At 42.7% G+C, this 22,990-nt stretch overlaps 1 long non-coding RNA gene across 2 annotated transcripts in view; it reads left to right on the top strand.

Annotated features, from left to right (window-relative positions):
• The window catches only part of LOC132772855 (uncharacterized), a 189,732-nt gene that overhangs the window by 91,968 nt on the left and 74,774 nt on the right, over positions 1-22,990 (top strand). The window lies entirely within an intron of this gene.

The raw sequence follows: 22,990 nt of genomic DNA, 5'->3' as shown, positions 1-22,990 counted from the left end.
ACCCTTCTTGGGGACCGCATTTCCTACATCCCTGTAAGCCTTGATAAGCTTCAGTTCCTTCATTTTTCTTCCCCTCATTATCATACCTCAAGAAGAGTAGCTTCCTCCAGCAGTCCCACAGCTTAGGAAACTTCCTTTTTGGAGGACAGCTTCCAAATCTCTCCATCAGCAGGGACACTGGCTGGGTTCACTGAAGACTTCTTGAAACTGTGTTGTTGTTGTTGTTGTTGTTGTTGAAAGCTTTCATGGCTGGAATCACTGGCTTGTTGTAGGTTTTTTCGGGCTATATGGCCATGTTCTAGTGGCATTCTCTCCTGATGTTACGCCTGCATCTATGGCAAGCATCCTAAGAGGTAGTGAGGTCTGTTGGAACTAGGAAAATTGGGTTTATATATCTGTGGAATGACCAGGGTGGGACAAAGAACTCTTGTCTGTTGGAGCTAGGTGTGAATGTTTACTATCACAGAAGTACATTAAAACTATAATAGACAAAGCAGTCATGTAGCAACAAATCTGCAATTATGCCATTGCTGCAAATGGGAAAAAATGTGCAGATGATTCTAAAACTCAAATGTGGGAAGAGGCTGATAAAGAGCGTTAGCAAGCAGCTACCACATGGTCCTGGCTGGATCAGATTATGAATGGAATAACACAGCATAAAAGAGTGATATGGTAAGGCCTTAAGTAAGATTCCCTTCTACTCGATTATCTAATGCAGGCCAGTCTTGACAGGATTGGCAAATCAGTCCCGGCATTTAACTGTGAATTTGACAGAGATCACCTCTCTGTCTCAAGGTGAAAGGCTTGAATGTTGCTCAGGTTGCTAGAAGAAACTAGGACTTCACTTCTTCCTTTTGAGATTGCATTACTGGTAATCTGAAGCCTATCCTCCTCCCATCTCCCTGTAGATTTTGTGCAATTGATTGCATCACGTTTCTGTAAGCAGAGGCTCGGAGCAAGAGATTATCTCCTCAATGTCCTTTGTCCTAGTTTATCTGTCCCAGGAATGCTAACTGTGGCTGGCTCTTTCCTATCCCTTTCTCCATCTCTGTACAAACTCTAAAGCACTGATTCCCAGGCTGTTAGATGTGGGGGACTGATGGTTTTTTAAAAAATGCATCGAATCAGCACCATATTGATGCCTCTTGGCTATCGCCTGCCTTTCTTTTCCGGTGTTATAGCCCTGCACCTGTCAATGGACCACCACTGAGTAGCAATACTCTAAAATTGTGTTCTCAATCTTTGGCTCTCTCAGGTCTTTTTGGATTTTGTTGTTGTTGTTTATTTGTCCAGTCGCTTCCGACTCTTCATGACCTCATGGACCAGCCATGCCAGAGCTCCTTGTTGGCCGTCACTACCCCCAGCTCCTTCAGAGTCAAGCCAGTCAATTCAAGGATACCATCCATCCATCTTGCCCTTGGTCGGCCCCTCTTCCTTTTTCTCTTCTGTTTTCCCAAGCATCATTGTCTTCTCTAAGCTTTGCTGTCTCTTCATGATGTGGCCAGAGTACTTCATCTTTGCCTCTAATATCCTTCCCTCCAATGAGCATTCGGGTTTTATTTCCTGAAGTATGGATAATGTCTCATAATTGGCCAAGTTGGTTGGGATTTCTGGAGATCTAAAAAGTCTAAAATGGTAGGCCAAAGTTTGAGAACTAGTGCTGTAAAGTAGGGCTGGTCTAGATTTATACAGCAGTATCTATTAGTCAAAAGCTTTCATGGCCGGAATCACTGGGTTGTTGTAGGTTTTTTCGGGCTATATGGCCATGTTCTAGAGGCATTTCTCCTGACGTTTCGCCTGCATCTATGGCAAGCATCCTCAGAGGTAGTGAGGTCAGACATTGTCCATAGTTCAGGAAATAAAGCCCGACTGCTAATTGGAGGGAAGAATATTAGAGGCAAAGATGAAGTACTTTGGCCACATCATGAGAAGACAGGAAATCGTAGAGAAGACAATGATGATGGGAAAATGGAAGGAAAAAGGAAGAGAGGCCGAGCAAGGGCAAGATGGATGGATGGTATCCTTGAATTGACTGGCTTGACTCTGAAGGAGCTGGGTATTGTCCAGGACACCTGAAGACACCAGGTTGAGGAAAGTGGTCTATAGTCTGATGTATTGTCGAAGGCTTTCATGGCCGGAATCACTCAGTTCTTGTGGGTTTTTTCGGGCTATATGGCCATGTTCTAGAGGCATTTCTGTAAGCAGAGGCTCGGAGCAAGAGATTATCTCCTCAATGTGGACAAGTCTACATAGGGACCACCAAACGCAGCGCTCCTTGCCCCACCCCAGCCATTCCACAGATATATAAACCCATTGTCCTAATTCCAACAGACCTCTACCTCTGAGGATGCTTGCCATAGATGCAGGCGAAACGTCAGGAGAAATGCCTCTAGAACATGGCCATATAGCCTGAAAAAACCCACAAGAACTGGTCTATAGTCTGTTACAGATCTTCTCGAGTTGTTGATATGGGGAACTAGCATGTGTGTGTGTTTGTGTGAGAGACTGGTACCACATTTATGTCTATTGGTTATAGTTTGCTTCTTTCATTCTTGGCAGTTTAGTAGGTCTGACAACTGATGGCTTGTGGACCACAGCACAGCGTTCCTACCCAACCACCCTTCAGGTAGAACTGTTCTCTTGTGTTATTCTCTATGTGTCCTGAGCTGCTGTTGTGTGCTTTGAAGCCATTCTCAACTTATGGCAACCCTAGGGTGAACCTGTCACAGGGTTGTCTTGGCACAATTTGTACAGAGGATTTCCCTAAGGTCACCCAATGGCCAAGTGTTGACTTGAACCCTTGGCTCCAGAGTCATAGTCCAATGCTGAACCACCTAATGGACATGGACAATACATTTAGGATGTCTTTTGAGGATGCGGTTTGTTTGCATATCGGAAAACTGAAAAAAACTCCTGTTATCTTCCGAATCTTAAAAAGATTAGCAAGTTGTTACATAACATGCTTTCCTTTCAGCTGCTTTGTCAGGGTGACTAACAGTTCTGTCTGGCTCAGCCATACTCCACCATTCCAATGAAGCATTTTGTAGAGCAAATAGTATCATTTTGTTCTTTGCAGCCCAGTTTTTCCTTGCAATTTTTCTCCTCTCCCAGACTCGATTTTTCACTTTCTGGCTTGATTCCAAAAGCAGCTTGAAATGAAAATTACATTTCATTCCCCAGGAGCCTTCATCTCCTGCCTACATGCATAGTGGTCGGGCTTATCAGTGTGCTTTTGGAAATCTGTGCCAGCTACACGGGTGTTTTACAATTAAAAATAAATAGGAGACAATGGCACTTCCTGTCCTCAGTGATTTATCATTTAATAACAAGTGGGTTACTCATTTCCTTTGGAAAGCATCTGTAAAAGTTTTGGGGAAGTGCTATTCTAGTTTCTCCAAGCTTCCTTTATTTGGTGATTTCTTCTTAATAATACTTTGTTTTGGAATTGATGTGTATGTTTGTTTGGTTCGTATTTATGACTCCCTACATTACCTCAGCTGTAGGATGTTGATTGAAGGATTTGAGGAACTCTTCCATCCTTGAACCACTCAAATAAAGTTTCCTTTGCTTGAGCAATAGTATGCAGATAGTTTCATATCTTATCTCTCTCACCCATACTGTAGAATTGATGCTGGTTGAAACTGCTTTAACTGTTGTGGTTCAACACAATGGAATCCAGACAGTTGTTGTCAGACCACACTGTGTCCAGTTCTGGGTACCACAACTGAAGGGAGATGTTGACAAGCTGGAATGTGTCCATAGAAGGGCGGTGCTTTGAATGCAATTTTCCTGCTTTGTGCCAGGGGATTGGACTGGGTGGCCCACGAAGTCTCTTCCAACTCTATGATTCTATACAAGTTCTTTAGCTTTCTCTGCCCAAGAGTGTTGGTGCATCGCGAAACTACAACTCCCAGGATTCCATAGCATTGAGCCATGGTCAATAAACTTCATTAATTCTAGTGTAGATTTATCCTCATTCCTAAGGAGAAGTTGGTGCCTCTTCTTACTTACTTTTAAGATAAAATGTATACTGTGATGTACCATTGCTTCTAATCTTTATATATGTGTGTGTGTGTGTATGTGTGTATCTATATAAATAAAAATGTAATGTTCGTTTGTGGGATTAACAGAACTCAAAAACCACTGGACGAATTGACACCAAATTTGGACACAAGACACCTAACAACCCAGTGTATGTCCTTCACTCAAAAAAAATGATTTTATCATTTGGGAGTTGTAGTTGTTGGGATTTATAGTTCGCCTACAATCACAGAGCATTCTGAACCCCACCAACGATGGAATTGAACCAAACTTGGCACACAAAACTCCCACAACCAACAGAAAATACTGGAAGATTTTGGTGGGCAGTGTCCTTTGGTTTTGGAGTTGTAGTTCACCTACATCCAGAGAGCACAGTGGACTCAAACAATGATGGATCTGGACCAAACTCTACACGAAGACTCAATATGCCCAAGTGTGAACACTGGTGGAGTTTGGGGAAAATAGAATCTTGATATTTGGGAGTTGTAGTTGCTGGGATTTATAGTTCGCCTACAATCACAGAGCATTCTGAACCCCACCACTGATAGAATTGAGCCAAACCTCCCACACAGAACCCCTATGTTTGCCACAGCAACGCGTGGCAGGGGACAGCTAGTATATATATAAAATTTTAATGCTATATATCGTTCAGTTACATTTGAATGAGCTTCCTTATTGGGAATTCCAAAATACGCCAGAATTTTCCACGTTGGTGGATGAAATAGTGACAACTTTGCTTTCTGATGGTTCAGTGTACACAATCTGTTTTTCATGCACAAGATGATTAAAAAATATTACGTAAAAAATAAACTTCTGGCTATGTATATAAATGAAAGATCAGTTAATTTTGTGTGTAGACTTGGTTTCAGTTTCCAAAATACATTATTTATATAAAGGTAAAGGTTTCCCCTGGCATTAAGTGTAGTTAGTCATATGTGACTCTGGGGGTTGGTACTTATCTCCGTTTCTAAGCCGAAGAGCTGGCGTTGTCCATAGACACTTCCAAGGTCATGTGGCTGGCATGACTGCATGGAGATACATTACCTTCCTGCAGAAGTGAAACCTATTGATCTACTCATATTTGTATGTTTTTGAGCTGCTAAGTTGGCAGAAGCTGGGACTAACAGCGGGAGCTCACCCTGCTCCCCGGATTCAAACCGCAACCTTTTGGTCAGCAAGTTCAGCAGCTCAGTGGTTTAACCCGCTGCACCACCAGGAGGCTTCTTATTTATGTACATGCATTCAAATACAAGTATTATGAAATCCATAAGTAGTCACCAAATATGTCTTCTGCAAGGTGGTGAAGTGGTTAATTGGATTATTCACAACTTTCCTTTTCTTTCTGTGCTTTCCTTTGCCTCTGTCATCCATAAGTGCTTGTAGCTATTGGATGTAAAACCTTGTTGATCAGATGACTCATATGTCTGACTGAAATCATCTTGAATTGTGTCATCCTAAAACATCCCTGGCATTTTGATTGAATCCCAAACTGTTTTCAATTCTAAGGAAGGGAGGTTCCTTGCAGCTGAGTTCTATCAGGGCTTCTCTTCTGTTGTCAGAGATTCCAAAGAATTGTGTTCTTCCCATCTTGACTATTTATAGATAGTGATCTAGTTCCCTATAAAGAAATCAAGCTTTCTCTCCCTGCGTCATGCTGACATTTCCATCACTTTGTCTCCTTTTCTTTTCTTTTTAGAGATAGACTTGTTCATCAACACCCAAGTTAGACAAACGCTTGGAAATGTTTAGACACACCATTCATTTGGAAATGTTTCTGTCTTCTGTCAAAAGTATAAACAAGAGATGGATGGGATTGGACTACAACTCCCAGTCCCTGGCATGACCTCTCCAAAAAAGCCCTAAGCTCCGCTCTGAACTGCGATTCAAAGCCCATTTGTGTGTCCTTCCTCTTTTTCAAAATTTCCAAAAGGCATGCCCTTATTTCCTTCCTGTGATTGAATGCCAACATTCTCATAAGATTTTGTTGAGTCTTCAGAAGGGAATAATATCTGTGTTTGTCTCATGGAATGCATTTTTCAGATTGTCATGTGCTGCAATTCGACAGCATGAACGTATCCGTATCTACAGAAATATGTTGCCTTCATGTGTTGTTGAATTGCTTCTTTCATTGGTCTGTTTGTGGTCATGATGAAGTTGCGCTGCCAAGAGGCAGCTTTGTTGTGGCTCTCTCTTGCTGTTAAAACTCTATTTCAGCTTCTTATATTTTCTTATTTTCTCTTTTTTCCCTTTCTGACCTTGCAGCATGAAAACAGGATGCCTGAAGGGATAAGGCCAAACACATGGAAAAAACAGAACCCACAGCTGACTTTGGCTTAAAGTGGTTATAAATGGCTGAAAAGCAAAGGATTCTCCTAGCATCGAATCACTATATCCAATAAAATGGGATATATAGAATACTGAGGTCAAGAAAGTTATTTTTGAGGTACTACAACTTCCAAAATCTCCACATCTCTGTGTTGAAGGGTTGCTGTGGTTGCCGCTGTGGATGACACACACTAAAGCAGTGGTTCCCAAACTGTGGTCCATGGACCACCAGTGGTCCACAAGAACAGAAATATGATCTGAGGTCTCACCATTATTACATCATTGCAATGAGAGTGACTGGTCTCCTGAAACCCTCTTATAGTGCCAAGACTTATTAAATATGGTTTTCTTTGGGTGGGCATATGGTGACTACTAGATGGCATATGTTCTGTATCAGAAACCAGAGTTGACATGGTCTATCCAATGTAATTTTCTGAATCACTGCCCCAAATAACCAAACTGAATCTAAAATTGACCAAAAATGGTCAATTTTAGAGTGGTCCCTGGTCAGAGTGGTCCCGGGTCAAGAAAAAGTTGGAAAGCACTGCACTAAAGAATGGACAATACTGCTTTCTTGATTCTTTCGGAGTGCGTCTACATGTAGAATTAATGAAGTTGACACCACTTTAACTGCCATAACTTATGGGAATTGTAGTTTTGCAAGCCTTTTTGCCTCTGGATATTATAGCATCAAGCCATGACCCTTAAAATGGTGTCAATCTGCATCAGTTCTACAGTATAGATGCGACCTAGAACCTGTTGGCATCTGGTAAGTATGAAGTGTTATAAGTATTTGCTATGATGGTAATGCAAAGGAAGTATTGACAAATGGTACCTTTTTCTATTACTCAGTGCTGTCAGCACCTGAAGCAGTTGGGATGCAGTACAAAAGGTTTTGCGTGGTTCTTCCATGGCTCATTCTTTTCCTCCCATGGATAAATGCGCAGCTGTTGGCAAGCTTTTCCTCCCAGGGGAAAGTAGTAATTTCTAAGCAGTGAAAGCTGTGAGTCATTTATAGCGCAGGTATGAAGAATAAGGTGCAGTACAGGTGTGGTTCATTTGGTGCTCTAGTTCTGTTTGAGGCCAAGATGTAGAAAGACATCTCTTATTCTTGTGATGTAAGAAGTTAGTATATACTGATGCTTGTAGGACAAGGAGTATCAAATCATGAGAACAGTTGAGGTCATGCTTCCCAGAAAAAAAACCCCAAGCCACCATTTTTGATGCAGGCATAGCTTCATCTCTGGCAATATATAGCTGAGCATCTCCTGATGGACAGAACAAGGCTGTCAGACAATCATAGATAATATCATCATCATCGTTGTTGTCATGACCATCAAGGAAACAAACAGAAGGTTCAACCCTAATCCCAAACCATGATATGTCCTGATGTTTAGACCAATGCCATCCCACCAAGCTATAAAGTAGGACCTGCTGTTGGCATTGTCCTCCCTGATGTGCGACGGGAAGTTGCTGCTAACTGTCAGAGAAATAAGGTTGAACACTGTGAAAGCCATCCAGTGCATAGATATCATATTCCTCTCAGTAGACTTAAATCAAGGGAAAGCTTCATGAGAACCACCACTTCTCTGAATGTTCCTCCAGCAACATCAAGAGTATCGTTCTGGGCAGCTGAACCAGGCAATCCCAACTGGATGGCCTCCCATGAGGGTCTTCCTCCAGGGGCAAACCAAGAATGGGCAACTTGGAAGTCACTGAACAGACTCAGACGTGATGTTGGCAGATCAAAAGACAACTTGGCAAAATGGCACTACCTAAAAGAATCCTTCATCTTGTGCGACTGTAGAGCAGAACAAACAACTCCACATCTGTATGCTTGTCCACAATGTCTTGCCTCATGTACAGATGAAGAATTGTTTAAAAGTGCAGACAATGTGGTCGCTGTTGCCAGTTTTTGGTAAAAAAAAATACTTACCTGCTTATGCTCATTCTATTTTTATTAGTTTTGTACTTGTTTAGGCAATGCTTTTGATACAAAATAAAAATAAAAACCTTCTGTTGTAGGTCTAAGGTGCAATCTTGAGCATCAGAACCTGGCTGTAGTGTTGAGGTCATTTTGAAGGCTATTATTTCAAATAAAATCTAGAGACCCTGAGGAGAGGCAAGAAGAAAGATAGAAGACTGTCAGGAGACAGCTAGTGGTTTAGGGTCAGAGTGAGTGTAAACCTTGGTTTAGCCTCATTTCTGACTCAAGCAACGCCATGAAATTGGTGTGTCTGGGAGATGGTATTCACCAAGATTGCGTTTCACAGTTGCGAGGGAATGCATGTCTCTTAGTTGAAGAAGGTGGTAAAAGGAAAAACCACAATGGGCAGGTTTAGCCTAAGGCAGACAAAAAACTTAATCTTACAAGAATATGACAGAATTTGGTTTAGACCAGCGCTTCTCAACCTGAGAATTGGGACCCCTGGGAGGGTTGCCAAAGACCATCAGAAAACACAGGATTTTCTGTTGGTCATGGGAAGTTTGGCCCAGATCTGTAGTTGGTGGGGTTCAGAAGTCTCTTTGATTGTAGGTGAACTATAAATCCCAGCAACTAGAACTTCCTAACTGTGAGAGATGTTCAGCAGTGGAAGAAGCCCCCCTTTTTAATGCTTTTAAGCAGAGGCTGGATGACCATCTGTCGGAGGTGCTTTGAATGTGATTTTCCTGCTTCTTGGTAGAATGAGGTTGGACTGGCTGTCCAATGAGGTCTCTTCCAACACTATGATTCTAAGGTAAACTACCAGGATCCTTTTTGAGAGGTACAGCTCAGACCTTCTACACTTTGGAGGTGTCCTCAGCAGTAGATCAGGCAGATGACAACATGGTACATGTTACAATGGCTGTGAAAGCAGCAGCAGATAAGAGACCACCAATTTTTGTGGTATCCATAACATTGGATTAGACCAGTGGTCCTCAACCTGTGGGTCCCCAGATAGCTTTGGCCTTCAACTCCCAGAAATCCTAACAGCTGATAAACTGGCTGGGATTTCTGGGAGTTGTAGGTCAAAACACCTGGGGACACAACACAGGTTGAGAACCACTGGATTAGGTCATCTTTCCATGAAGATTCTTGGTTCTCTTGCTAATCAAATTATTCTGTTGGATTTTGGACTGAGTTGCACTAGAGGACCAAGAGATATCCTAAGGAGGTGTTTTCTTGGGTAAAAAAGCAGTGAGTTTTTTCACTTCCATGGAGGTCCTTTGCACTTAATTGTAGTGAATTAGGCATGATGACTATCTTCTTAATTCAGTGAGAGAAAAATACTCTTCTGTTAATCTGTAAAGCATTGTGTCATTAGTCCAATGAGTGACAATTCTGGGTGATGGGGCTCAAAAAGAAAGCATGTCTGATGGAAAGGTGGCTGAGATAGTCCACTTAGGCAGAAAAAAATGAAATGCAAAGAGACAGAATGGGGGACGATGCCTGGTCCGACAGCCCTATGTGTGAAGAAGATCTTGGAGTCCTCATGAACAACAAGTTAAACATGAGCCAACAATGCCATGCGGTGGCAAAAAAGCCAATGGGATTTTGGCCTTCATAAATAGGAGTATAGTGTCTAAATCCAGAGAAGTCTTGTTATCCCTTTATTCTGACTATCATGTTAATCCAGTGAGGAAAAAGCACTCTTCTGTGAATCTATAAAGCATCATGACATTAGTCCAATGTGTCAAAGCAATGAATGACAATTCTGGGTGATGGGGCTCAAAAAGAAAGGCGGCTCAAAGCATGCCTGAAGGAAAGGTGGCTGAGTCATAGGGCCACATCTCCTGCCAAAAGCAAGGGCTAGTGACAGGTGGCATTGCCGGAAGGGCTTAGCACCTTGCCCTCGGCTAAGGCTACCCGTGTTTCATGTTTTCCGCCTGCTTATCTGTATGGTGTGAGAAATTGCACAGGGCTGGTGTTGTGTTCGCTCAGGAGGAGAGGGCAGCAGCGGGGAAAGTGATGAAGCACCTTTGCCAGTAAACACTTAACAAGCCTGCGTCATCCCTTGTGCTCTCTGCCCCGATTTCTCAATAACAAGCAGGATGACCTAGCTCTGTCAGTGTTTGGGAGAGAAATTGGTTACCCTTTTCTCCCCCTTGTTCCTGCTCTCTTTGCTCGCACCCCTATCCCCTTCTATGGGGCTGCAGTTTGAGCTGTGTATTTTTGGCACTTGAGACCTCCTCGTATATTTCCTTAAGGCTGCAAATCAATGCTTGCCCACTCTGTCTATTCTTTCCTTTTCTTATTTCCTTTCCGTCTTCAAGTTGCCTTAATTGACTTTGGCTGACATCCTGGAATTGAGTGATGAGCGAATGAATACACACACATGCGCACTCACAGTCGGTTGCGCTTGGCCAAGCCGGCGTGAGACTTGTAAACCCAATTCGTCTGTACTGAAGCGGGAGACGAAATTCAGGTCAACATGTTTTTCTTTCGCCGGGTAATTCCAGGATATGTATGTATGTGTAACTTTGTAGACTATGGACCATGAAGTTTGGAACCTGTTCCAAGCCTGTGCCAGAGTTTTGCAATGTTGTTGTGCAACAGTGCCTTCTCCACCCTGCAGAACTCTCAAAATTGACTAGGGATTCCTGGTAAATTACCAAATTCGGCAATGATTGGATAGTAGATTTCAGGGTTTGTAGTTAACCAAGCTTGTGTGTATCTGTTTCTCTTGTGCATATGCATAGGTGAATATTCATGCAAAGAAATGCTTACAACTTCTGTATGGCTCTGTGCTTTGCTGGAACTGGCAGTCATAGAACTGGAAAAGACCACAAGGGCCATCCAGACCATTCTGTTATGCGGAAAACTACAAATTAAATCAATCCTAAGAGATGGCCATCTAGCCTCTGACTGAATACCTCCAGGGAAAGAGACTCCTCCATCATACTTCAGGGCAACATATTTCACTTCCAAACAGTTTGCACTATCAGGAAATTCTTCCTTACGTTAAGGTGGAATCTTTTCTTCTGCAAATTGAATTCATTACTTCATATTCTAGTCTCTAGAGCAGCAGAAAACAAGATTGCCCCACCCTCAATGTGACATTCCTATCATAGAATCATAGAATTGGAGGAGACCTCATGGGCCATCTAGTCCAACCCCCTGCCAAGAAGCAGGAATATTGTAAGCACCCCTGACAGATGGCCAGATAGTTAAACACTAGCTTTGGTGCCTGGCGTTGCTTGGGTTATTTGAAAAAGTCTTTTTTTTAATTTTACAAAATGTGGTTGTGGGTGAACTACAACTCACATCATGCCAGGTTAATCCCCTGAAACTCCCATCAGTACTTAAAGTTTGTTATGTTGGGCAAGTTTGCAGTAGATGCATCGTCAGTGGGATTCAGTGTGCTCTCTGGCTGCAGGGTAAACTACAACTCTCACCATGGTGAGTCAGTCTCCTCAAACCACTCCTATAGGTTGACTTATTCATGAGGGTTCTGTGTGCAAAGTGTGGTCCAGGTTTTATCATCAGTGGAGCTCACAGTTCCTCTGGTTGTAGGTGAACTATAACTCCCAGAAAGGAAGATCAGTCCCCTCCCCAAACTAGTCCAGTAATCAAATTTTGGCATATCAGCTATCCGTGCTTAGTTTGATCCAGATCTATTGGTGTTCAGATTCACAGTGCTCTCTGGATGTAGGTGAACTACAGCTCCCCCAAATCAAGGTGAATTTTCCCCAAAGATGTCCAGTATTTTTTGCTGGTCATGGGGGCTCTGTGTGCCAAGTTTGGTCCAATTCCATCTTTGGTGGAGTTCAGAGTGCTGTTGATTGCAGGTGAACTATAAATTCCAGTACCTACAACTCCATAGTGTCCAGACCAATTCCCCTCAAAACCTGCCAGTATTTAAATTTGAGCATATCGAGTATGCATGTCAAACCCCCCTGCGGGGGTTGAGAAGGGCGTTTTTTTTTTGTTGTGTCAGGAGCAACTTGAGAAACTGCAAGTCGCTTCTGGTGTGAGAGAATTGGCCATCTGCAAGGACGGTGCCCAGGGGACGCCCGGATGATTTGATGTTTTTATCATCCTTGTGGGAGGCTTCTCTCATGTCCCCGCATGAGGAACTGGAGCTGATAAAGGGAGCTCATTCACCTCTCCCCGGATTCAAACCTGCGACCTGTCGGTCTTCAGTCCTGCCAGCACAGGGGTTTAACCCACTGCGCCACCGGGGGCGCCAGGGTGGGGGTACAAATGTTTGAAATAAAATAAATAAATAAAGTTTGGTCAAGATCCATCATTCTTTGGGTTCACAGTTCTCTTGGGATGTAGGTGAACTACAATTCCTATAAATCTCTCTGAAGACCTTCACTATTTTTTGTTGATTATGGGGCTTCTGTGTGCCAAGTTAGTTTTAGGTCCATTGTTGATGGAGTTCATGGTGTACTTAGATTGTAGATGAACTATAAATCCCAGTACCTACAACTCCTATAAATCAAGGTGAATTCCCTCGAAACCTCTCTAGTATGTTCAGTTGCTGATCAATTCCTTCCTTTGTTTGAAAAAAATAGGAAAGGGTTATGGGAGATGCAGTGGGTGGGATCATGCAAATTTCATACCAATGGAGAGAGTCAGAAACACTGGGATGTCTGTGGTGGAGGAAAAACAGAAAATCTAGGATGAAATTGTCTGTGTATGAAAGCCTTCGCTTGGGTGGTGGGCAGGATTGTGTTTGTGGAGGACATTGGCAGGGTTTCGTATTGGGTTTGCTCCAATTGTGTTCAAATAAGCTTTATACCCTCTGTTTACAAAGTGCCAAATGTAACTGTTTTATTTATCTTTCAAGTCACGGGGGTCTCTTGGGCTTGGTATGAAAACACTACTTCCTAGATGGTCTGAAAATACTGTGGGCATTTGGGGGCTATACCTTGCCTGTGCCTTGTTTATAATCTCAACTCGTCAGTCCCGTCTAGTACTTTATAAAGTATCGGGAAGTCTTATGTCCTACTTGTGGGTTCTTTTTCACTGGGAATTACCCTAATATTTGGGATATTTGGGACGAGTGAGTCAGCGAACCCATGAAGTTCAGGCAGGTTTCCAAGTGGGATGTGTCAGGCCCTGAGTGAGACAAATGAAAAAGAAAAAAGAGGCGTGCAACTTCTAGAGTTACTAAACACTTACTGTAAAAATCTCCTCATCATTCTGAACCTGTTCCAAAATTGCCGGACTTTTTCCCCCCGCCAGGAATCGGCAAGCAGCTGTAGCTGCGTCACTGGCATTCTTCTTTTTGTTTTGGAAATGTAGTCACTGGAGAACTTGTAGTGTTGTTTTAAAGCTACATTGTAGGAGATTGGTCTTATGTAAGGCAGTTTTTGTTTGTTTCTTGCCTGCTTTTCAGCAAGAGGAAAACAGACTCTGGGTGGTTGTATTGTGGCCTTATCACATCTCTAGTAAGCTTCCATTTGCAATCTTTCTAGATGAAAATGATCTACTGATACCATTATCCCTCACCATTGGGCAGGCTGACGACGAGTGATAGGAACTGACATTCATTAATGTTTGGAAAGATCACAGGATCCCATTGTTCGTTCTGTTACACTCTTTCTATCCTGGCCCTGAGGCAGCAGACAAGTACAATTAATGTAAAGATACTAACTTCAAATAACTGAAAATAATTGAAATAGAGTAAAAACATATTAGTTTAAACATCTTATGATGGACAAGGAACACTTAGAGGCCATTTGTAATACAATATAATACTAGTAATAATAATTCAATATTATAATTATAATTATATATTTAATTACATGTAATATTACTAATAATATTACAATATAATGGTATAGTGCAATATAGTAATATATACTGATATTGTACTTTGCTAATAATATAATATATTGTATGAAAATATATATTGTAAGCCGCTCTGAGTCCCCTTCGGGGTGAGAAGGGCGGCACATAAGTGCCGTAAATAAATAAATAAATAAATTTGTGAGTTTGTTTTTCGGAAAGATAGCCTAAAGTCCCTGGTATTTGTTGACAGTCTCCCATCTGTGTACTAATCTGTGTACTAATCTGTGAACTGACCCTTCTTAGCTCCTAAGACCTGACAAAAGCTAATGCCTTTAGAGCAGTGGTTCCCAAACTTTTTTTGACCAGAGACCACTTGACCATGGACCACTTGGACCAGAAACCACTTTGACCAGGGACCACTTCGACCAGGGACCACCTTGACCAGGGACTACTTTGACCAGAGACCACTTGGACCAGGGACCACTTGGACCAGGGGCCACTTTGAACAGGCACCACTTTGAACATGAACTTCTTGACCATGGACCACCTTGACCAGGGACCACTTGGACCAGGGGCCACTTGGACCAGGGACTACTCTCCAACATTTGTACCAGACGGGCTACTTTAGATTTGGTTTGGCTTTTTGGGGTGCTAATTCAGAAAATTGCATTGAGTCGACCATATCAGCTCTAGTTTCTGATACAGAGCATAGGCCATCCAGTAGTCGCCATCTGCTCGCCCACAGAAAACCATATTTATTAATCTAGAGCTGATGTAGTAGTAATGTTTCGTGGGTAGTCAGCCTCTCCTTTCCCGACATCCCCCTTGTCTCAGCACTATAAGAGGGTTTCGCAAGACCAGTCTCTCTAGGTGCTGTGTGGTATCGAGGCAATGGTGTAGTAATGGTGAGGCTGTGGACCATATTTTCGTTCTTGTGGACCCTGGTGGTCCATGGGCCACAAGTTGGGAACCACTGCTTTAGAGTATTCAGACTCAATTGAACATAATGCACTTATTTCCCCCATTGTTGGAGAGATCTTATCTCGCCATGGTGACTCTTGTCTTAGGGCCCTTCTACACTGCCATATAATCCAAATTATCAAAGTGGATAATCCACATTACCTGCTTTGGACTGGATTATATGAGTCTACACTGCCATATAATGCAGTTCATAGCAGATAATCTGAATTTTATATTGCAGTGTGGATGGGCCCCTAGTTATATCATATTTGCATTACTGTAACATGCTTCACATGGGAATACCTTTTATGATATTCAACAGAGCTACTTCTGTGAATGAACAAATGGATGAATAAATGCTTAGCCTTCTGTGCTAGTTTAATTCTTCAGCTTTTTGACCTTTTAAAACAGCTTTGCTCATTTACATGCTTCATGTGCAGATTATCTTAGATTCTGTCCTTGACATTTCCAGGGAGCAAATGAAAGGAACAACCTCTGCTAGAGGTCCTGAAGAAGACGGTCTTGGGTTAGATGGACAATTTGCTTAGCTTGGTATGAAGCACTCTCCCATTATGCATTTTGCAGGATTTTGAATATAAACTATTCCACATCATACCCTCTTCCACCAGAAATAGCTCAAAGAGAAGTGCTTAGGACAGTGGTTCTCAACCTGTGGGTCCCCAGATGTTTTGACCTTCAACTCCCAGAAATCCTATCAGCTGGTAAACTGGCTGGGATTTCTGGAAGTTGTAGGCCAAAACCCCTGGGGACCCACAGCTTGAGAACCACAGACTTAGGAGATGGCTCTCTAGATGCTTTGGACATCAGTTCCTAGAATTCCTTGGCCGTGTTTGTTGAGTCTTTGGAGAACTGGAACTCTAGAACTTTGGATGGTCAAGAGTTGAGAAGCATTGATGCCAACAGGTGTGTATTGTGAAGGTTTGCTTGTACTTGGAGGGGTGGAGAGGCGATGTATCTCTTGCATAGATCAAGGAAGTCTGACATCTCCAAATACGGATTTGGCACTAGGTTCTTGTAGCCTTTCAGCTATGCCTGAGCTTGAAGCCTACTTGGATTTCATTGTTTGAAAGTCCCCAGGTTTCCACTGGTGATGTTTGGGTTTTCTACCGGTGCTCAGAGGTGCTACGATATCTCTTTGGGCGATGTTGGTAAACCTTACTAAGCTTTCCAGGAATTGTGTTCACCTTGGCTTTGAGACATTGGATATGCCGCTGGCCCAAGTTTAATCATGTTTATTTAGTATTTTTCTCGTGTCTCCTCTCGGTCATGTCTGTGACTGTTAGAATCTGAAAACCTCTTCAGTTTATTTACATAATTCTGTCAGTATTTCTCTTTATCTCTACAGGAAGTCATAACTTGCAAATATAAAGTATTCAATGCAAATTAACAGCAGGCCATCTAGAAAGTTCACTTCTTCCTCTCCTATAATTAAGTCGTTCCCTCCAGGTAAAGGAACTGTTTCTCCTCTGAGAAGGGTCTGATAGACAGACACATTTGTTGTAGGTTAAAAAGGTACATCTTCACTGTAGAATTCATGCTATTTTGAAACAATTTCAACTGCCATTGATCAAAGTTGTGGAATCCTTTGGATGAGAATAACCTGCCCACTTAAGTCAGAAAGAGGGCCCACCAACCCAAAATCCAAACTCGGAGAAGGATGGAACTCCGTTACGTAAAACTACAGCTCCCATGATTCCATAACATTCAGTCATGGCAATTAAAGTGGTGTCAAACTGCATTCATTCTACAGTGTAGAAGCGGTTGTTTCGGTTAGACAGCAGGTTGATGCGTCCTTTCATTATCACTTCTCCATCCTTTCAAATCTTGAGGTCTGCTGCTTGTTGAGATACTTTGACTTCCATGCTAGGCAATTCTCGTGCAATCTAGATGGGAATTTTTAGAATTCCATCAAGCTACAGATCCAAAGGAAAGAGCCATGGAAGTTAAATTGGTACCAAATTGGTTTACATGACTGTAAGGCAAAGGCAAAGGTACTGCTATGTTATGTGTCATCATAAGTTGATTCTAGCTTTTGGAGGCTATAATATAGGATGTTATTGGCAAGATATAAAAGGATTGCATTCCCTTCTTCTAAGGCCGAGAGTGTGACTTGCTCAAGGTCAGTTAGTTTCCATGGCTGGGCTTGAATCATGGTCTTTTATAGTCCTGGACTACTCTCAAGTCACTATGACACGTCTGCTCTTGCTCTAGGAGTGAGGAAATTCTAGCTTTCCGAATGTTATTTTACCTGTTCTCTTGATCTTTCAGCTTTGGCGTATTGGCCAAGGCAACTGGAACCTGAAGTCCAAGATAAAGAATCACATTCTTTCTCCCCCATCTTTGTACCAAATAAGTATTATACTAATAGGAGTGAATGTAGGTAAAAGGTTTTCCCTGACATTAGGTCTAGTCATGTCCAACTCTGGGAGTTGATGCTCATCTCCATTTCTAAGCCGAAGAGCCACCGTTGTCCATAAATACCTCCAAAGTAATCTGGCCAGCATGACTGCAAGGAGCGCCGATACCTTCCCATCGGAGTGGTACCTATTGATCTACTCATATTTCCATGTTTTCGAACAGCTAGGTTGTCAGAAGCTGGGGCTGACAGTGGAAGCTCACGCCGCTCTCCGGATTCGAACCTGTGACCTTTTGGTCAACAAGTTTAGCAGCTCAGTGGTTTAACCCACCTTGCCACCAGGACAGATGGGTGTATATTGCTCTATTGACATACATAACTGTAAATACTTTAAAGCAGGGGTGTTAAACTCATTTTCATTGATGGCCATATAAAATGACATGGTGGGCTGGATTTGGCCAATGGGCCTTGGGTTTGACACGTGTTTACTACTTCCTATCTGATCTTGGAAGCTAAGCAGGGCCAGCCTGGGTTAGTACTTGGGTGGGGGATCAGCAGTAGATATTAGGTGCTGTCGGCTATATTTCAAAGGAATGAACGGACAGAATTACCACTGGGCATTCCTTGTCTATGAAAATCCAATAAATTCATTGGATTACTATAAGTCTGTGGGTGACTTAAAGGCTCACATACATGCATTGAGATGCATGAAGTTAGTGCAGGGTAAACAGCAGGGTGCACATTCAGATTTGCACAATTACTTAAAGTATCTGTGTTTTTTTCCAGTCTGCAATTGGATCATATCTTCATGTTGAATCACAGTCACCAGAATTGGTACGCTATTGTTGTCTGCCTCCAAGTCATGTCTGATATAGGAGGAACTCAAGCAATTTCTTGATAGGATTTCTTGACCAGAAGATTTCCTTTGCTTTCCTCTGAGACTGAGAGAGTGTGACCCATTGAGTTTCCATGGCTGGGCTGGGATTCAAACCCTGGTCTGAAGTCATAGTCCAAAAATCAAACTACGATACCTCCCAGGTTCTTCATTAGTAAATTATGGACTCAAGCGGAGGAACATAATAAAGCTTTGGACATTTTTTGGCAGATGTTTAGAACTAATACTTTGCATTTTAAAAATATCTAAAATTTGCATTTGAACAAATTCGTTATTTGGACTTGGTTGACAACCTTTGTGTTCTGCAAACATTTTTGTTTTTCTCTTCTTCAGTGCATCTGTTTTGTGAGCAACTTGTGAAGCAAATGGAAAGTTGCTTGCATTCAAACTATTGTTTCCTTAAAATCCTAAGAGACACCACCAGCACCAACCTTGGGCAATTCTAGGCAAATTTCCAAGCTTTAAATAAATAATGTTTATTTGACTAAGCCCTGAAGGAGTTCCGAGACAAATAGAATCATGCAAATTAAGCAAATGCATGCAAATTGGCTTGGTTTGGAGTAACGGCTACTGGGTGGGCCGACACCTACTTCCCCACAATATATGCTACTGTAAAAGAAAGGCTAACATTTTGTTGTGCAAGCCAAGCCTGAAAGAATAATACGTCTGTACTCTTATCCTGCCCCCTGGCTATTTAAAACTGTTGGTTCATCCTAGATTATGATCTGGCCTTGGTTGGAGTTCAGGTTTGTCTGAAACCTGTTCTGTTTCTCCACGAAAATCCCATCTATAAGGTTCTTCTTGTTCCTTCAATCGGAGTTGTCCTACCAGTGATGATTGTAGGTATCTTCTTTATTTCATGGTATTGTAATAGCAAGAGCTTTAAAAGTGGGATTTGGGTATTTGTTGGGCACCAAGGGTGCATCTATACTGAAGAATTAATGCATTTTGACACCACTTCAACTGTCATAAGGCTGTTGAATCATGGAAATTACAGTTTTACAAGGGGTCTTTAGCCTTCTCCGCCAAACAGTGCTGGCGCCTCACCAAATTACAACTCCTCAAACTCCATGACCATCCAGGTTGGTGTCAAACTTCAGTAATTCTACAATGGAGATGCACTAGAAAGTGCTAACCTGTGCATGTTTATTCAAAACCTGTGCATCTAGATTCCAAACCATTTGTTGGCTTTTCCGCTCCAAAGGCCCATGTTGTACATATTTAATCAGGCAGAACACTAGCCCAACTTTGGTTATTTACTTGTAAAATTATGTCATTCTTCTTGGTTAATTTTCAGCAAAGATAATCTTTATGCAGATTTCTCATCAGTATGAGAGCCAGTCAACTTCTTTTATCTCTTGCTAGGATATAGGCGGCTGTCTTGTTCTGAGTCACACACTTGGGTCACATCTACACTGTAGAATTAATGCAGTTTGACTCCACTTTAACTTCCATTGCTCAATGCTGTTGGATCATGAGAGTTGTAGTTCCTGCAGTTTTCAGCACAAAAAGGATAAAGGCATTGTTGTTGTTTATTCTTTCAGTCGTATCTGACTGTTGACCGGCCCACACCAGAGCTCCCTGTCGACCATGGCCACCCCCAGCTCCTTCAAGGTCAAGCCATTCATTTCAAGGATACCATCCATCCATCTTGCCCTTGGTTGGCCCTTCTTCTTGAATTTAGTCCGTAGGTAAATTCCCAGGCAAGACAGTACAGATGCCATGTGTCGACTACTGCATGTGTCTGCCAAAGTGTCCACGCTTCGGACAGCTGGGACCATTTCCTAAATGCTCACTTAAACTGCAATATATTTATTTGCTTTAAATACTCAGGAATACAGAGATAGCACAGCACAGGTGTTGTCGAATAGGCCCTCTCAGGCTTTTTATTACAGCTATATGCCTCACACCTGCTATTTGGCTTTTATGACAGGGGATTCTTTATTACAGCTCTTGGCTGGCAAAGAGCTTGTCAGGTTAGAGAAGCATCAGTAACTCAGCCGCTGCGTGGTAAATGGGCCAGTGGCTCTGGGCATCTTGTTAGCCTGCTTGACTCAACATTGCCATTTCTTTGTCTCATTTATGACTTCAGAAACATACTTGCAAATAGGCAGAACCTAGAAGCCAGGTGAACATCATGGGATAAGGGAGAAGGCAGGAAGCAGAAAAGGTGTATGGGTTATGTGCCCCCTTTTTGGGAGACAGAGACCTTGGTGGTTTCTCTCTGTTAGGATATTAAGAGAGGCGTTCCCTTTTCATTATCTGCCTGAAGTGGCCAGTAATACCATCTGTGCAATTAAATTAATCTAATCTGGGGATTTCTGCTGGCACCTTTTTTGCCTTCTCTCTGCCAGCTCACCTTAAAGCAGTAGGATAAGGGGATTGCTTCTCTCTGTGTGTCTTGAGCTTCGAGGATAGAGTTTGGGTCTTTTTTAGCAGCAGGGACTATTGGAGACGGACTCCTTCTGTTAGCAGATGTAGACCTTTACTCACCATACCACTCTGAACAGATCGTTTTGTCTGATTTTGGCATTTCTTGACCTCTGGTTAGATATGTGGGCGGAGACCACCAGAGATCCTTAGCAAGGGCTAGAAGATCATCTAGATCAGCGGTTCTCAACCTGTGGGTTCCCAGATGTTTTGGCCTACAACGTCCAGAAATCTCAGCTAGTTTGCCAATTGTTAGGATTACTGGGAGTTGAAGGCCAAAGCATCTGGGGGCCCATAGTTTGGGAACCACTGTCCTAGAGCTAGAAGGCCTAGGACAGTGGTTCCCAAAGGTATTTTGAGAGGTGTTTTTCCAATTCCATTTGCTTACTTACTACATCAATTCTTTTTTATTTACGGTATTTATTTACCACATTTGTATACTGCCTTTCTCAGCCTGAAGGCGACTCAAGGCAGTTTTTCATCTATGGGACGCAAAAGGTAACACTACCACATATAGCGTGAGGAATTGTAACTACAACACAACCCCTGTATCTTTGAAGGATGAGTTCAAAACCTCTCTCCCTTTTGATAACAGGAAATGTAGATAATAGTAAGCCTTATATTTTGACTACATAGGGCTTACGCAACCCTTGGTGGCATAATGCGTTAAAACCTTATGCCAGTAGGACTGCTGACCAAAAGGTCAGCAGTTCGAATCCACTGAGTGGGATGAGCTCCCATCTGTCAGCTCCAGTTTCCCATGCAGGAACATGAGAGAAGCCTTCCACAGGATGGTAAAGCATCTGGGCATCCTCTGGGCAACATACTTGCAGACAGCCAATTCTCTCACACTAGAAGCAATTTGCAGTTTTTCAAGTCATGACAAGAAAAAAAAAACAACTATACCTGGGATGGAAACATAAAGAAAATCACATTGGAGAACCTAGAAGAGACTCTAAACACTTCCCAGGACAGGAGGATATTTTTGATCTGTGGATACGTGAAAGTGTGGATACAGAATCCATGATCCTCTAATGTGATTCTTTGTATGTTTCCAACACAGGTATAGCCAAAATATAGGACTTAATATTATCCACAGTTCCAGGTATCAAAAAGGGGATAGAGTTAGAACACATCCTTCAAAGGGTTGTGTTGTAGTTACTATTCCTCACTCAACATGTGGTAGTGTTAACTTTTTGTGTCCTATAGATAAAAAAAAGAATTGATGTAGTTTTGTGTGTGTGTGTGTGTTGTCAAGAGTGACTTGAGAAACTGCAAGTCACTTCTGGTGTGAGAGAATTGGCCGTTAGCCCAGGGAATGCCTGGATGTTTCACCATCCTATGAGAGGTGTCACTCATGTCCCCGCATGAGAATCTGGAGCTGGGAGACAGGAGCTCACCCCGCTCCATAGATTCAAATCACCAATATTTTGGTCAGCAGTCCTCCTGGAACAAGGGTTTAACCCATTGTGCTGCCGAGGGCTCCTAGATATGAAGATGAGAATATGTAGTAAATACATCATTTTTTTCAAATTCCAAACAATTTATTTACTACATTAATTTATTGAAATTGAATCCAGACAAGATAGTGGTCCTACTGGTCAGTCGTAAGGCCGGACAGGGCATAGGGTTACAGCCTGTGTTAGATGGGGTTACACTCCCCCTGAAGACGCAGGTTCGCAGCTTGGGAGTGATCCTGGACTCATCGCTGAGCCTGGAACCCCAGGTCTCGGCGGTGGCTGGGAGAGCTTTTGCACAATTAAAACTTGTGCACCAGCTGCGCCCGTACCTTGGGAAGTCGGATCTGGCCACAGTGGTCCACGCTCTTGTTACATCCCGATTAGATTACTGCAACGCACTCTACGTGGGGTTGCCTTTGAAGACTGTTCAGAAACTCCAACTAGTCCAACGGGCGGCAGCTAGATCACTCACTGGAGCGTCATACAGGGAGCATACTACCTCTCTGTTGTGTCAGCTCCGCTGGCTGCCGATCCAATTCCGAGCACAATTCAAAGTGCTGGTTTTGACCTACAAAACCCTATATGGTTCCGGCCCAGCGCATCTGTCCGAACGGATCTCCCTCTACGTCCCACCTCAGAGTCTTAAGATCTTCTGGGGAGGCCCTGCTCTCGGCCCCACCTCTATCACAAGTGAGATTGGCAGGGACGAGGAGCAGGGCCTTCTCGGTGGTGGCCCCTCACCTATGGAATTCACTCCCTGGGGAAATTAGATCAGCGAC

This window comes from Anolis sagrei, chromosome 4, assembly GCF_037176765.1.
Source record: "Anolis sagrei isolate rAnoSag1 chromosome 4, rAnoSag1.mat, whole genome shotgun sequence".
NCBI lineage: Eukaryota > Metazoa > Chordata > Lepidosauria > Squamata > Dactyloidae > Anolis > Anolis sagrei.
The sequence above is the reverse complement of the archived record's forward strand: the minus strand, read 5'-3'. Positions and strand labels throughout refer to the sequence as shown.